This window comes from Elephantulus edwardii, unplaced genomic scaffold (genome assembly GCF_000299155.1).
Source record: "Elephantulus edwardii isolate Elephantulus edwardi_28Jun2011 unplaced genomic scaffold, EleEdw1.0 scaffold00486, whole genome shotgun sequence".
Classification (NCBI taxonomy): domain Eukaryota; kingdom Metazoa; phylum Chordata; class Mammalia; order Macroscelidea; family Macroscelididae; genus Elephantulus; species Elephantulus edwardii.
The window spans coordinates 476857-489744 of record NW_006400236.1 but is presented as its reverse complement, the minus strand read 5'-3'; positions in this window follow the sequence as shown (position 1 = coordinate 489744).

Below are 12888 nucleotides of genomic sequence, written 5' to 3'. Positions count from 1 at the left end.
CCAAAGAAATTAGCGGGCTCTGACATTTATAGGTCTTAAACATTAAAAAAGTTAAAAGTAGTTCGAGTAAGGTTCAAGTCTGAAATGTAATGCCGTAAGAGTTATTATTAATCCTCCAGTAATTATTCAGTTTATTATTTCAATGGCCAGATTTACAGCTGCAGTGCAGTTTCAACTTGAACCACATGATCTCTCACCCTCCCAACTTTTCAGCGGTGCCTGATGGTGTGTTATTTAATGGCTTACAATTTTTACTACTGTGTGTCAAAATCTGTTTAGTTGCTTTATATATAGTAATTAATTGAGTGTTCACAATAGCCTAATAAGTTAGAGACTATGACGAAATCCAATTTATTAAGGAGGACTCAAAGCACAGAAAGGCTAAGTAATTTCTGCAAGGTCACAAACCTAGGAAAATAGCACAGCATGCATCCAGTCTATATGGTAAACTGAATTCTGCAGTACTGTATTCCAGCCAAACACAATGGGCTTCAACTGAAGAAAAGACAATAAATTCTTAATTATTGGTTACGTGGCTATAAAACTCTAATTTGGAGCAAACTAGAAATCAAGGAAACCTTTGTGTCTGGCAGTTCCCCCTCCATCCTCTGCTTCAGCATCCCATCCACCACCACTGAGAGCATTCTGATAATGGATGGGGCTGCTTGTCTGGCAAATTATGAAAAGGCTCACCTTTAAGACGATCGACACCTCTGCAACATTTAGTGTTTCAGACCCAGTGCCGAGAGTCTGGCTAACAAGAGCTCTAGAAAAATTGAGGTTAAAACTTTTGGTTAACAGCAAGATTGAGCAATATTATTTTATTTCATGGACCACCAAGAAAACACATAGGTCTGTCTTGGAGAGAGTGAAATCCAATTTCTCTTTGGAGGCTAGGATTTTGAATCTGCATCTTACATACTTTGGGCACATGGCCAGGAGGAATCAGATCCTTGGAAAAGGGCATTATGCTTGGAAGGGTGTAGGGACAGCGCAGGAGAGGAAGACCTCAGATGAGACAGATTGATACAATGACTAGAGCAATGGAGTAGGTGTGTTAGAGTCATTGAGACTGGCTTAGGACAGGGCAGGGTTCAGAGCTAGTGTACATAGTGTCTCTATGAGTCACAGGCGACTTGATGGCACATAACAACAACATCTGTCCTTACGCTGATGATGCAGTGGTTAAGAATTTAGATGCTAACCAAAAAACCTAGTTGTTAGAGCACTATAGCCATTCTGAGGGAGAGGATATGCTCAGATTGTATAATGATAAACACCCTTGGAAACTATAGGCAGTTTTATTCAATTCTCAACTCAATCCATTGCTGTCAAGTCAGAACTAACTCCTAGATGGCCTTCCAACTAGTTTTTGAAAAAAATTACATGAGAGGAGATTGCTCATTGTCAGTGGAGTTGCTGGTGGATTTGAACCACCAGAAATAAGTGTTTTATAGGTTAGCAGGGAAACTCTCTGTAGACTTGGCAAGCAGAGCTCCCTTACTCTAGTTTATAGGGTCACTGAGGAACAAAGATGGAAAAATTGTCTATGTGATTTACTGCCTCTGAAAACCCATTAAAAGGTCAGCTCTCTCTGAGTTAGTGCTGACTCGATAAGACCAAACAATAACAGAACAGAGTCTCTGTAAGTTGGAATTGACTTCAACAGTGAGTCTGCTTTTTATTAGTTTGGTCTTGATATCCAGTGGCATCGATAACTGATCTTGTTGTTCATATGTGCCATTAAGTCACTTGCAACTTGAAGCAACCCTATGTACAACAACCCTAAACCCTGCTCTATCCTGTGCTGATCACACTGTCTCTGACACATCTACCCCATTACCACAGTCACTGAATCAATCCACCTCATAGAGGGCCTTCCTTTCCTGTGCTGTCCCTCCACTTTCCCAAGCATGATGTCCCTCTCCAAGAACCAGTCCCTCCTTACAACATGTCCAAAGTGTGTCAGACGAAGCCTCAGAATCCTTGCCCCAAAGGAGTAACCCGGTTTCACTCTCTCAAGGATGAACCTGTTTGTTTTCTTAGCAGTCCATGGTACATTTCATACTCTTCTCCAGCATCACAGCTCAAAGGCGTCAATTCTCCTTCTATCTTCCCTAATCACTATGATAACTGATACCTGAGGTCATTTCTTTTTAAATCATTGACTGTATGTGATATACCTGTATGTATAAAAGCTGCACAGCTAATATCTTAGTCCATTAAAAATAAAAACAAAAAAGTGCAAAATCCATTCTGAAAGGAAGGGTCCATTTAAAGTAGTTGAGCCCTGGTGGAATATCAGTCAAGTTCTACACTGTTAACCTAAAGTTTAGTAGTTCAAATACACCCAGAAGTTCTGTGTGATAAAGGCTTGGTGTCATTTTTCAGTAAAGATTGCAGCTAAGTAGCAATATGGCTTACTTAGCTCTACTCTGTAACTCAAGGAGTCATTACGAGTCTAAACAGAACATATACAATAACAGCCACCACAATAGAATAAAGTGAATAAGAAGTGTCACAAAACCTCAACAAGAAATAGAATAATTCCTCTGAAGAGGATAGCAGATTCACCTCTGAAAGAAGGCTTTTTGTCTGGACAGGTCTTGAGTCTGAATGCTCGATGTAAGAACAGATAGAAGCCGCCTCTTTTACCTCTTCTCGGGGAGATGCAAGACTTAGTCGGTATGGGTGAATGAGAAAACTCTTTTGGCTTTTCAGTGAATACAAAATAAATGTCACTTTCTTTGGAAATGACCTTTCTGCTATTCTCATCTTTGTATATAAAGTTGCTGTGTGAGAAAATCCATGCCTATGAATTTCATTTCTAAAGGTACAACAGAATCATTCCATGGACATTTTCAAGATGGATGGACTAAAAAGTATCAGTATCAGAAATAAGAGTCGATTTCTACACTGATCTTGAAAGAATCAACACCTTGAGATGGTTTCAGTGTGGATTTTTAAATTCTTGCCAGATTAATTTGGTTTCAGATATGTTTACATTTCTTAGGGAGGAGATTATTTGTAATCAATTGATCCCATTGGCTAAACAAAAGTGATAGCATACACTCCTACTAAGTTCAAGTCCACACCCTGTTCCACGGGAGAAAGAGAAATAATCTCTAATGCAATTTACAGCCCCTGAAAACCTGTTAGAGGGTCATCTATGATCAGTCAGACTCAACATAAGGACATATAACAACAACACTTTCTTAGAGATATTTGTCAGCCCTTTTGTCCATAAAAAAAAAAGAACCAAATTTCTCTTCCTCAAAGTGTTAGAAATGGGCCTATTCACGATAGTGTTAATGAAAAACACAGGTGTGTACCATGCTGTGGAAAAGCCAGAATCACCCAGACTGTCACCCATTGAATGGAGTGGATTCTTAGACATAACACCCAGGTCTTAAATAGCCAGCATTTGTAATCAGCGGATCCTCCCAATTGCATAAGCTGAGAATCACTGCAAATGTGTTGTATTCTTTGAGGACTAATAACACAATGCCAAAAGCAATCAAGATTTTAAAAAAAAAATCTCTGCTGTCTGGCAAATGGATGATCATTATTATAGCAAATCGCTATGTACCTAAGAACAAATGAAGTTTAGAGTTCAGTGTAATTCAATGGCCAGATTTCATCACTAGTCTTTCAAAGTGGTATAATTTGTCATAGAAGTACGATGGCAAGTTCAATTTAAAGATCAAATCAAGATCTAATTAAGCAACCACTAGGACCCTCCCTCTCCTCTCCACCCCCAATAGAACCACTCTCATCTGAGAATTTTCACCTGTCCTAAGTGCTCTTCCAAAATTCTGTCCAGTAATCTCATTCTATCTGTGCCAGGTCTTGCCTCAAAACACTCATGCCACTTTTCAAATTAAAAAATAAAGTTGTATGTAAGTAATGTTAAGTGCAATTACTGGGGAATACTCCTTGAAAGAAAATAATCCGATCTTGATTCCCTTTTGTTCTAACATAGTGCCAAGTCCACAGTAAGATAGCTATCAAATAAAGTAACTAATCAATACGTAGAAAATTGTCATGAATCTATTAGTCCATTAGTGTATAATTGGTGTTAATTCTTACAAGTCTTGAGCTCAGATTTTGATCTGCATTCTTTCATAATAAAAGCACTCACTCACCGTTTGTGTATGATGAATAAATTGACATTTTGCAGGTGTGGGCTGTGAAGGATAAATCATGCTCTATTGCATAAACTGTTTTTAAGGAATTTTAAATGAAGAATTGATATACAAATAATTGTTATGCTAATTTCACAGCCTCCTGGTCTACTCATTAACACTGATTCAAAGAATCAGCATGGTGTGGTGGAAATGCATTAAAAGGGTAATTAGGGGCCCTGAGCTCTGATTCCAGCTCTACTACTCATTAGCAGTGTCACCTTGGCCAAGTCACTTAACCCCTGTGAGTCTGTTTCCTCTCCTGTAAAATTAAGGATTTGAACTAGAATACCATGAATGCTCCTTCCGGCTTTACAGTTGTGTTGCTTTATAGTCTTATTGAACAACCAAAGGGTGGCCATAGTCTCCTATTACTGTAACATATACACAATTCTCTTATGGTGAAAATGGTTCAGGCAATCAACTGCTAACTGAAAGGTAGGAGGTTCAAGTCCAGCCAGAGGTACCAGAAGTTTGGTTATTCACTTCTGGAAAAACATTCCTGGAAAATCGTATAGAGCACAGTTCTACTGAAGTATGGGTGGGACCAGCAGGAGTTACAATCCACTAAAGAACAACTCCTTCTCATAGGACTCAATGCCTTGTGCTCATGCTGTTCTTTGAGTTGAGGTGTTGTTTTTTCCCATCTGCATCTTTATTATGCAACTAAGTCCTCTCATTCTTCAGAAGTGTCATTCCTCAGGGAAGCCTTCCTTGTTTTCTCCACTCAGGTTTTCTTATTATAGGCTTTTCTAGGGAGAAAAAAACCCCTCACACTCAAACAGTCCACACAGGCCCTTTTATTAAGGCATACACAGAATAAAGACAAGACAAAGACATACACGTTTTATAATTAGGGCAAACTACCAGTGTGATCACAGAAGACCTCCACTGAATCATAGCCATGGCCATGACTAGAGACAAAGAGAATTATTCTCAGATGATAATTAGTGGTAGTTACACTCTATTATTGTTCCAAGCAGGAGTATGGAAGTACACAAAAGACCATGACTGAGTTAGGTACACAATTGCAGATTTAACAAGCCTACAGATAATTGTCTTTCTGGCTTCATCTACCTGGATACTGTGGCGAATGGACTATAACTCACAGACTTCCAGTTATTTTTAGTAAATCATTGAAGATAAACAAACAAAAACCCTCCAAATTTTCTAGCCATTTATGCTAGGCTTGAGAACCAATCGTTCCTCCATGAGTTTGCCTTGGAGGACTTCTGGTGACATAGTATACAGCATATTGCACTGCTAACTAAAAGGTTAGTGGTTAAAATCCACCATCTGCCCATGTAAGAAAGATGAGAAAACTCTTTCCATTAAGATAGCTGGCCTTACAAATCAAATTCAGGGTCATTATTAAGTCAGCATCAACTTGAAAAGCCATGGTTAATTTCAGTTTAGGTTTGCCTGAGAGATATAATCTACTTTCAGCTGTAATCTTCCTGAAGGTAAAGCATGCTGGTTGACCAGAGAGAACTCAAATGGTGACATATGTCAAGAATCTATATGGAATTAAGGCTCTACTATAGATTGCAGCCTTCTAAAAACCAAATGTTTCATTATTTAGGCTCTGCTACAAATTTAGGCTACACAATCAACACCCTTGGTACTAGGAATCAGGAGATATAGTCCATTTGACAAGTCTGCTGTCAGGAATCTCTCCAAATTGCTGAAAAGCAATGATGTCAGTTTGAAGACTATGGTGCACCTGATTCAGGCTATGGTTTTTTCAATTACTTGCTATACATCTGAAATCTGGAGAATGAATAAAAATGATAGAAAAAGGATTGATGCATTTGACTTTGGTTTTGGAGAGAAGTACCCAATATGCTGTTGACTGACAAAATAACAGATATGTCTTGGAGAAGATACAGCCAGAATACTCATTGGAGATAAGGATGACAAAAATTTGTCTCACACACTTTGGGTGTATTTCTAGGAGAGGCTATTCTTTGGAGAGGGACATCATACTTGGAAAGGTGGAGGTGAGTAAAACAGAGTAAGACCCTCAGCAAGATAGACTGAAGCAAGGGACTCAAGTGTGTCAGAGGTGGTAAGGAAGGCACAGGATAGATTTCAGATCTGTTGTTCATGAGGTCGCTGTGAGTTATACTTAATTACACCTGTTTTTGGCCAAACATTCTTCTATGTCAGATAGCCCTTGTATGTCCATTTGCTAGCAGAGGTAACTTGTGGTCACTATGAAGCTGAACACTGTGACACTGATGTATCAAATGCAATAATAGTTACCTGTGGTGGACAGTGTTTGGTGGAGCTCCGAGATTAAAACAAGCTTGGAAGCAGGAGTGACATCTACTTCTGTAAATAGCTTGCCTCTGGGAACCCCATGAACTTGGAGAAAGGATAAAAGTCATGCAAATGTTGAGGACATTAGTTCATAGGGTTACTATGAGTTACCTATGACTTGATGGCACTTAACTACAACAACAACAACCAAAAACAGTACAAATTTTATATCATTTTGATTTTCAGAGGATTTATTACAATTTTCCTTATACAATTAGTGTGTCCAACACCACTACTAGATCATTTGTTCCACAAGGGCAAGGGAAGTATCTCTTATTTTTACCGTCATTTAATCCATATCTAATTGATGTTCATCAAAGAGAAGATATTCAAACAATAGTTGTGGAATAAACAATTGAGTGAATGAAAGAGCATGTCCCTTATTAGTGCCAGTTGCTGTTGTTAGGTGCCATCAAGTCAATTACAACTCCTAGTGACCCCATGAACAAGAAGTCTGAACTCTGTCCTCCCCTGTGCCATCCTCATCGTATCTGACCCACCGGAGCCCATTGCTGCAGTCACTGAGTCAGTCCATTTTATTGGATGCCTTCTGCTCTTTTGCTGACCTTCTATCTTTCTAAACATGATGCTTTTCAGTGTCAAATGCATTGCTTAAGGTCTATGACAAAAAGGAGGGCACACGTTGGCACAGATCAGTCTGAATTTCATTGATGTATGAATTTTAAAATGATGGAAGAATCATTTTCATTTCCTTAAAATTAAAGACATTATTTTCTAATTATCCCAAAATTATTTTTAATAATGTTAATTTTAGAACCAAAGTAACAAATTTGAAAAGGTATTTATAATTGTTTTGCTTTTGTGATGGAAAATAGGTACTGTGGTGAGTTGCAGGATAAATTTAAACATGTATATTCGTCCTTCCCTCCAAAAATTTCACTACCCTCTTATTTTAATATACAGACATTTTTTCCTTTTTATCTACCATTTCTTTCTGCCATACATTATTCATTAGCATCTGAAAAGTTATATACATTCACATATATGCACACACTTATATATATATGTATGTATTTTAGATAGATTAGATAGATAACAGATAGACAAATACACACATAAGTACAGATTTTTTTAATATTCAAGGTTGTGTTAATTCCATATCATTTTTTATTTATTTTGAGGCCATATTTCTCTTGTTTTTTAAGCCTGTTATGATTCCAACCAGTTTTCCCCATTCATTCTTTCTGGTTTTCCACTTTTCCATTGGTAATGAATTTTGAGCCAGAAGCACAAAAATTTCACATTTGCAGAAGTTCACTGTATGAATACATTTCATGCTATTAACTCCAAGCTCAAGTCACATGCAACCAAGCACAGATGCCCCTTGTCATTTTTGTCTTCTGCTCCATTCTTTTTCCCCTGAGAAGAAAAAAATTCTGATTTGTAGTAAATCCTGGCATTCAAAGAATAGTTCATAAGTTTCTTTTTGTGATTGTTCTGAACTTGAAAGATGATAAGTCAAAACAAACCATTAGATTTTGAAGGTGATAGTTCAGAATTTCAGGGAAGAGGAATACTGTATCAAATAGCAGAATTAAAATTTAAAGTACGGCTAACTAGGTTGAGATGAATGACTTTATTATGCTGGTTTCTGTTTATGAGTCACAAACTATAGATCCCTGAATTATTTCTCTGTATTTTCTTACAGAACAGCAATATTATTAATACAATCCCTCTGAGGTGTCTACAATGTACATGAATGATATGAAAAACAAAACAACCCACCCATTTGAGTCACAATTGTTTAAAATTCTCCAGAACTCAAGATGCTGCTACCATGAACTCCAGAAGACTATTCTTCATGAAATCATATTCCAAATGATCCCTCTGTTCAGCTTTGTGGAGTTTGTGGACTGGTGACTCGTGAACTCTTACAAGGGAGCAGGAATTGGAATGAAGCCAGGCTGACCTGATTGCTTTTCTTCTTTGTTGGAGCTTTGACTCAATCTTTGTAGTTTGATGTGCTAATAAATCTTTGATGTTCAAGAAAAAAAATATCGCATTGCTTGTGCATACTTGAGTTTATAACAAAATGTACATATAAGTCATAAGATATCTAGAGATTAACTTGATTTTCTTTTTCCCTGAAGATACACCAAATATATACAAAAATATATTTAAGTTAAGAAACATCAAAATATAGAAGCAGAAAATAAGAATCTTCTTTTTGTCTCTGGCGTCATTTGAGTCTTCTGGTCAGCATCAGGATTTTGTCTTTAACTGGGAATTGTGTTGGAACTGAATGACTTAGGGTGGCCTCCCCTGCCTGGTATTTGTCCTGTGGCTGGTTTAAGGCAATGCTTCGTAAGCTGTAGATCTGGAATCAAACTTGTACTGTTCTCTGTTTTTGTACATTAAGACATTGAAATATAACCATGATTATTTATTCACTTGTTAGCTATCTGTTTTTATGCTATGACAATAGAGTTTGTTGAGTGGCTATACAAAATATTATATGTCCCTGAAAGTCTAAAATACCTACTATCTTGCCTTTAAGAGGGAGTAAGAATGCCAATCTCTTGGCCAGATAGTCTCCCGTGGGATAATTTGACTTTGTCCCTTGCCAGCTAGGGAGACAGAAAAACATATTTTATCTTTGTTTACATCATTATTTTTAAAGGTCCAGTCACCAAAGCAAGTCACATGTCCAATATCAGGTTAAAGGAGATAAAAAACAAAACAAACAAATAAAAACAAACAAACATAAAACAACCCAAAACCCTATACTTCATCCTTTAATGGAAGAAAGAAAAACAAGTAAAGACACTGATTACTTGACTAGGATAGCAAACTTCCATAGAGTTTCTGAGGCTATGAAGGATATTGTTTCTCTTTCTTTTAATCAGTGGATTGGTACTGCTAGTCTTGCCATTAACAGGTGGATATATTTATGCATTATGGAGAAGATGCAGCAAAATCACCTTACAAAACGTCATGTGCATGAGAACACTATTTTTTTATTATTATTAACTTTGTAATCTAACACAGGTTTGTAGCAGAATAATGTGGTAGAACAAATTATTGACCTGGTCTACCAAATGTTGCTTTCTATTTTTTCTTGTTACTAATGGGTATACTCAACTCAACAGCACCTAACAACTACTGCCCTTACGTGGGCTCTGCCTCACAGTCCCCTCATATACAGTAGAGTCAAATGTTGCTCAACATTGTATCACCATCACCATCACCACTGTTGCTGTGCTTGAGCTGATTGTCGTGGCCTGACCTATTTTGAGAGTTGACAACATAGGAAGTTCATCTCGCATTGCTAAATCAGGCAATAATAGATTGTTGTTATCCTTAGATTTTTTGTTGGTTTTCTCTACCCCCTTTCTTCCTAGTCTATACTAGTCTGGAAGTTTTACCAAAACCTGACAACCATGGGGGGGTCTTGCTGGTGTTTGATATATTAATAGCATGCCTTCCATCAGCAGAGTCACATACAAGCCTCCATTGGGGGGGGGGACTGGACAGGAGGCAAAAATGACAGGTAGTCATTTTCCATTTAATCTTTCACTAAATTCTTTGGTTTTTTTTTTAACCTAAAGTCCTATTTCACCTCAGTGTCAGACTTGCTCCCTCAATAGTTAAATGTGAGCAATTCAATTTCCAATGAGAAACAAAAATGGAAGATTCAAAGATGACATTCCATCATTACTGGTGGTAAAGAGATTTCCACAGGATTTCCATGTGTTCTGGCAAGGCTACCTTCCCACGTTGTCCATGACGATGTTATGAAATATCACAGGATAAAGAAAGATGGAGGGAAAAGGGAATGCAAACAAACAAACAGACTGAAAAAGTAATGACCATTTTGTAGAGAGAATTTAACCATCTGCTAATGGGAATTAATTGCATGCTGAGTCATTATCTAGTAGATTTTTAGTCATTTTTCAGTTAAAACTGACCATCTCTAGCTGCCCATCTCATGTTGATCATCTATTATGGCGTGATCATTCTACCCAAACTCCCATCTATCCATCTACTCATTGGTATGTGCCATCAAAGCAAGTGTGACTAGGAACTTGTGACCAGCGGTTCAGAACCTTACCTTATTCTATGCCATCTTCATCATTTCTGACACACTTGAGCTCACTGCAACAGTCACTGTGTCAGCCGATCTTGTTGTGTGTCTTCCTCTCGTTTGTTGACCCTCTACCTTTGCAAACATGACGTCCTTTCCCAAAGACTAACACCTCCTAACAACACGCCCAAAGTATATGATACTATCCTTGCCTCCAAGGGGCACCCTGGTTTCTCTCTCTTCAGGACCTGTTTGTCCTCTGGCAGTTCATTAGATATTCAGGACTCTTCTCCAACAGTATAACTCAGAGACACTTAAAGGATAAGAATATTTGGAAAGCTTAATGAAAAGTGGAATCACAATGGCACTCTCTTGCTCCTGAACAGTGAGTCTAGGAATGAAACTTTTGAAAGTTACCATTAACCTGAAACACCTCAGGTTAGGGTTTTTGTTTTTGTTTGATTTTGTTTTATGGTGTATGAGTATTTAATTTTCAATGAAGCATGAGTACTTCTTGTGGTTGTGTATTGTTGCATCAGAATCAACCTATGGCTAACCCTTCAGTGGGCTTTCAGAAGCAGCTAATCACATGGGAGGATATTGTCCATCCTTCTCTTGCAGAGCAGCTGGTGGATTCGAATCATGTGCATTCAGGATTCCAGTTCAACTTCTTATCACTAATCCACAAGATGAGTCTGAAGTCATAGCAACCACGTGACATCAGAAGGAAACCCTATCCAATCCTGAGCCAATCTAGCGATTGTTGTTTTCTTTCAGCCCATTGTTATAGCCATAAAAACCAATACATATGTTTTCCTTTTTTCCCCTCCCCTCCAAATTCTAGCAAAGTCTGAGTGTTACGGTTATGATTTTAACCATATTTTGCAGTCTTTCTTACCCATTCTTTGTGGTATCTAAACATTGAGTTTGTTATTCACTTTACTTGCAATAATAGCAATGCCTCCACCCTATAAATGAGCCGTTAGATATGTTTATAAATAAGGGATGCACAAGGCATTTTTGTCAAATGTGCCAAATCGAAAGGCAGAGGCAACATTTCTGCTGATGTTAAAATAAAAACAAAACCACAAAAAAACCATGTAAGAACCATTTAAATAAAATTTATATATCAGTCTTTTGATTTCTCCCAAATGGAAAGAAGAGGGGAAAGCATGATAAACAGGAGAGCATCTTTCGGAGTGATTCATAATTCTCTTTAAGTGAGAATTCAAGAAAAACATTCTCAAAGCACTACACCAGAAAGAGAAGAAAGTCCCTGAAGACATATTAAAGCAACGAGAGAGGACAGACAGTACAGGAGAGTGAGAGAGAAAGAGGGCGAGGCGAGGGCAAGAACCACAATGGCCAGAAACATTGGCCTAAAGCAGTCAGAGTTGGAGTAGTTCTGACTGAATAAATCTAATGAAGCATAAAGCAATGATGCCACTAACGGCCCTTAAGGACAGTCTCTCTGCAAATCAGTGACAGCCCTACTACTGACCGTAGCATAACTGTTTGCAGGACATGAGTATCCCGAGGAAGAGAAGAGAGGAAAACCTGCAACTGTCTCCATGATGATAAAGGACAATAACCAGACATTTAAGTCTCTGTTTTCCAACGTTTTCCTTCAGAAATGGTCCATAGTAAAACCTTGTGTATTTGGACCATGTTATGGGCCCTTTCTCCCAGGAGTCATCAAGGTAGAAAATTTTATTGGCCCCTTTAAGTCAAAGAACTTGATAGGAAAGAGTAACTTGGCAGCTGAAGTTTGTCTCCAAGAGCATTTTTCTCCAGCTTTATCACAAGCCTTCTGCTTCTCTAACTCACAGCAGCATGGGTACCTCTCTTTTTTGTGAGATCTTACCTCCTTTTAAGGATTCCTGGTATCTAGGATGCAAATCTAGCTGGGCTGCTAGTACAACTAGTCACTCAGCTGGAAAAGGTGAACAGTCTCCTCCTGTAAGTGCTTGTTGTTTTTTGCCATCAAGTGACAACTGCCTCCTGGCTGACTCTCCGACAGGTTTGTAAGGGCTATATATCCCCAGGTGAGAAGATCTTTCTCCTGCAGAGTAGTTACTGGGTTCAAACTTCAAGCTTTTGTGTTGGCAGCACAACTTTTTGACCCTGGCCAACCTAAACTTTATAAAGTTTATAATCTTGGGAACTGGATGAAAGTTTATTATGAATCAGAAGTAACCTTGCTTCAGTGTGCTGGTGTTTTTAGCTCCTTTTAAAGAGACCTGATGTTACAGCAACTTAAAAATTTGGCTACCAATCAAAAGATGGAGCATTTGAAGCCACCAGCCACCATGCAGAACAAAGTGAGGTAGTTCATTT